The 4,997-nt window shown below is 45.3% G+C and overlaps 1 protein-coding gene across 1 annotated transcript in view; it reads left to right on the forward strand.

Annotated features, from left to right (window-relative positions):
- The first annotated feature begins 3,815 nt into the window (after window positions 1-3,815).
- The window catches only part of DMTF1 (cyclin D binding myb like transcription factor 1), a 44,423-nt gene continuing 43,241 nt past the window's right edge, over window positions 3,816-4,997 (forward strand). The window contains exon 1 of the mRNA XM_006779159.2: window positions 3,816-3,922. The gene's annotated coding sequence lies outside the window, so the exon portion shown is untranslated. The remainder of the gene's footprint in view (window positions 3,923-4,997) is intronic.

Genomic DNA, 4,997 nt, shown 5'->3' on the forward strand with positions numbered 1-4,997 from the left:
AATACCATACTGTTTGAATTGCTACAGTTTTCTATCATTTGACGTGAGGGAGCATGATGCATACAGCTTTGTTCCTTCTTTTAAAGGTTGCTTTGTCTCTTTGGGGTATTTTGTGGTTCCATACAAATTTTAGAAAGTGTTTGTTCTATTTCTGTGAAGAATACCATTAGAATTTTGATAGGGATTGCATTAAGTCTGTATATTGTTTGGATAGTATGGACATTTTGATAATATTTATTCTTCCAATTCATGAATGCAGAATATCTTCCAATTTATTTGTGCTTTCTTCAATTTCTTTAATTACTGCTTTATAGTTTTCAATATACAGATCTTTCACTTCCTTGGTTAAATTTATTCCTAGGTACTTTTATGCTTTTTAATTCAATTGTAAATGGGATTTTCTACGTTTTTATTAGTGTATAGAAATGCAACAGATTTTTGTGTATTGATTTTGTAGTGTGCAACATTACTGAATATGTTAATTAGCTCTAAGCTTTTTTTTTATGGCGTCTTTAGGATGAATAAAAGTGGTGAAAGTGGGTATCCTTCTCTTATTCCTGATCTCAGAGGAAAAGCTTTTAGCCTTTCCGTGAAAGTGGGTATCCTCTTGTTCCTGATCTCAGAGGAAAAGCTTTTAGCCTTTCACCACTGAGTATGATGTTAGCTGTTGGCCTGTCATATATGGCCTTTATTAAGTTGAGGTACATTTCCTGTATACCCACTTAGTTTTTATCATAAAGTTTAATTTACTTTTTAAATTATGTATTAAACCAATATTAAAATACACTTGTCCTCCTCAGGGAAATATGAACTGTCCTTGGGAAACGGCAGTTATGAAACTCATCAGGAAGGGAGAATTAAGAGGATGCACTTGACTTTTTTAGGGAATTAACAGCTGAGTACAGGCTGACCTAAGATTGTGCAGAATAGAATGGGCAGCCAGACTATAATTTAAATATCACTCTCTATGCCATAGTGAAAATAATCCTATATGGTTATGCTTTATGAAAAAGGTGGCTAATTAGGAATCACTTCCTCATAAATGTTAATTTTATATATGTGATTTTTTAATTACAACTGCTCTTTGAATAGCTTAATTGCTTTTCTGGGTCAGAAATTTACTAGTTTCCATTTTAAAGTGCTTAAAACATGTCAGGCTCTATGCAAAGCATGTTGAATTCATTATTCTGGGAGATAAATTTTGTTGTTACATTTTTCAAAAGCAAATGAAGCTTTAGAGAAGTAAAGTACCATACTCACTACTAAGCCATGAAATCAAGATTCACAATCAGGTCTGATTCCAACATCAATACCACAACTCTATCCTGACTCATGGTTTTGCTTACACATATATTACTTTTGTACTCATTTAAAACTGAATTATATATGTCATAACTACAGTAGGATGCAGAAAGTACCACAAATTGGTAATAAAGTTAGATGCAATAAATTGCTGCTTCTGGCATTTATTTTTGAAAGTTAGGCAAACATGTCCAGCTTCCATTTCAGTGGTTCTCAACCTTCTGGCCCTTTAATACAGTTCCTCATGTTGTGACCCAACCATAAAATTATTTTCGTTGCTACTTCATAACTGTAATGTTGCTACTGTTATGAATCGTAATGTAAATATCTGATATGCAGGATGGTCTTAGGCGACCCCTGTGAAAGGGTAGTTCAACCGCCAAAGGGGTCGCGACCCACAGGTTGAGAACCGCTGGTTTAAACTGTGAAAACTGGTTGTAATACTTTGTTTTCATTATAAAAAGACTTGCCAAAGTGTGTTTTGTGCGGTTCAAAAGGGTAGTCCAGATCATAGGCTCTAGAGCTGAGGCTTCCATTCCAACTCTACCACTTATTTGCTGTGTGCCCTTGGACATAATTCCTTCACTTCTTTCTGGTTCCTATCTAAAACGGGATTCATTAGGCATAACTGTACATACGCATTTTGTGCTTGCAAACACTAAATGAGTGTAATACATGTAAAGCATTGAATTGACACATAAGCTCTCAAAAAAATGTTGGCTCCCGTTGTTCAAATTCCATGTTTTTAAGCTCTTTCATACTTCTTTTTCAAGATAGACTTTTCAAAGAGTAGTTTAAGATCCACTATAAAATTGAGGGGGGGGGATATTGAGGGGAAAGCATAGATATTTTCTATATACTTATCCCCCCACACACACACCCCCACCACCGTCGCATGGACAGCCTCCCCCATTATCAACATTCGGCACCGGAGTGGTACATTGTTACAAACCATGAACCCACACTGACCCATCATTAACACCCAAGTCCATAGTTTACATTAGGGTTCCTCATTGGTATGGTACATTCTATGGGTTTTGATAAATGCACAATGACATGCATTTACCATTATTGATCATAGGGAATCACTGCACTGCCCTGAAAATCCTGTGCGGGTTACCTGCTCCTATGTCCAGCCCCAAACTCCCGCAACTGTTGGTCTTTTCACTATCTCCATAGTTTTGCCTTTTCAGGTCATATAGTTGGAATTATACAGTAACTTCTTTCACTTCGTAATATGCATTTAAAGTTTCTCTAAGTCTTTTCATGATTTGATAGCTTTTTTAAAAAAAAGTATTAAGTAATATTCCCTTGTATAAATGTACCACCGTTTATGAATTTACCTACTGAAGCACATTATGGTTGCGCTCAAGTTTTGGAAGTTATTAATAAAGTTGCTGTAAATATCGGTGTGCAGGTTGTTAGGTGGACATAACATTACAACTCCTTTGTGCAAACAGCAAGAAGTGTGATTGCTGGACTATATGGTAAGACATGTTTTCATTTCATAAGAAACTGCCCAAGTGTCATTCCTGATGGCCCTTCGTTTGACTTTTACAACTGACAGTGGCTCCATCCCCGCTGTGACCATGCAGCGTGCGTCTACACACAACTGTTGGATGCCATTATTTCAGTGAAGTCTAACTTTTAAACTCCTACACTCCCAGTCGATAAGGGAACGCAGAGTACAATAAAGCTCGTTTGATAAACAAGTAAAATAGGTCAGAATCATCAGGGCAGTAACAGGGTTCAGAACACACAATCTTTCGATTTTTTCCAAAGCCTCGGAACTCTAAAAAAAAAATCCTTGCCTGGGTCTCACGAAGTTTCTTAAAGACTGGCCTGGGGGCGGGGCCGACTATGCGTCTCCTCTGAGATTTAGGGAAAAAGCCGTGCTTTCAGACGTGCTTTCAGACGAGCGGCGTCTTCCTACACCCAGACGGGATACATGTCCCCACTAATTGCAACAGACGTCCCAATAGGTGACATCTGCTGTAAGCGCCTACGCCGGCAAAGCGCCTACTGCCAAGCCGACCAAATGGGAAGATCAGACACCCAATTTCAGTTTTTCTTCTGCACTCAGACCCCGCTTCCAAGCCGGCCCGACCTGCAGCTTCCTCCGCTCCGAGCCCCGCAGAATGATGAAACTGGGCCTGCGCGCGGGGCCCAACTTTCTCCGAAACCAGAAGGGCCACAGTTGCACAAAAAAAGAGGAGGGGAAGCTCCATTGCCTCCATTGCCTCCATTATATCAGCAGCTCCAGTGTAATCCGCACGGAGTTTTTCCTAGTATGACGAGAGGAAAATAACAGCCGACCATGGACCTGGTCTGCAAGTCCAACAAACCCAGGACCTTTTTTCGCGTAATAAAGCGTGATCCTTTTTTCGCGCGCCCACTTGGCCGGAAGTGACGTAGTACCTGGCTCGCAGGGCCCGCCCGAGGAAAGGGAGAGCGGGCGGGGGCTTGAGGGCGGGGTGCGGCCGTAGCTCCGTTTCCGGTGGCTCGTCGCGCTCGCTTACTCCAGCTGTAGCCACTCTTGCCCGTGGCTGCTTCCTCCATCCTGGTATTTTTTGGAGCCTTCATCCTGGTTCTTCCAAAGTGCCCGGACCCAAAACAGGAAGTAAGTGCGATGGAACCTTCAGGTCCCAACCGCCGCCAGGGCCGCTCCGCCCAGTGGAGCCTGTCCGGCCCCCTTGCTGCCCGCCTGCTCCCGCCGGCCGGCGCCAGCTGCCGGCCCCCGGGCACCGCGGGCGGGGTGGGAGCCGGGCCTTGGTGACGCTGAAGCTGCCGTCCCCGCACGCTCAGGCCGGGGCCTCCCTCTCGGGGACCGTTCTGTGGCGGCGACTCCGGCTGCAGAGGAGAGTCACCAGCAGCCGCCGAGGCACCGCGGCGACCCGGCAGGGACGGAAAATGGCGGCGGCTTCGGAGGAGCTAAATGGCGCCGGGACCCCTGGGGGTGGGGTGGGCCGGGATCTGCGGAGGGAATTGGGCCCGGGAAATGCGGAGAGTCGGGAAGCCTTCCTTGTATCTGTGGTGCTCGCCTTTCTGTCTTTTTGTGGTGGTTGGTACCTTTTCGTTTGTAGGATTAGGAGGCTCAATGAAGAGGTGGGTCTCGCCCCACCCCCCTGATTTTTCCTTTTTTCACCCCGTTTGCGTCTTAGATGTCTCTAACCGTCTTTTTGGACTCACTCTAGCTCGCCTCTCCGTGGCTAGGCCCGAGGGGATAGGGGTTCCGACTGTGTCTGTCGGCCGGAGTCCCCTTCTTTTTAAAAGGGAGGCGTGGGCCGGGTGACGGGCAGACGGTCCGAACCGACCGGAGAACCGTGCGATGCCTCGGCAGGTAGCAATTGTCAGCATCTGCCAAGGTCCGAGGGAGGGTTTGAATTTTTTTTAATGTCATGTGCCCTTTGAAATAGACGTGGGGTGTCTCTTGAGGGACATGGGGTGTTTTTAGCCTGGTCTCCGGCGTAGGTCCGAGAGGGGTCCGGGTGCCTGTCTGTGCGGTGGAATGAATGGTGATAGAGCAGGTGTTTTTAGAGCAAAAGCATTCGGTGTCGACGACGGGAGGGCGATGATGCTACGAAGCGGGCCCAGGACCCCCGGCCTGTCGTCGATTGAATTTGGGGATCAGTGTGGGGAGGTTTTCCTGACTCGATTCGTGGTCAGGTACCTCCCCCCACCCGACAGCGGGCTAG

This window comes from Myotis davidii, unplaced genomic scaffold (genome assembly GCF_000327345.1).
Source record: "Myotis davidii unplaced genomic scaffold, ASM32734v1 scaffold187, whole genome shotgun sequence".
NCBI classification, from domain to species: Eukaryota; Metazoa; Chordata; class Mammalia; order Chiroptera; family Vespertilionidae; genus Myotis; species Myotis davidii.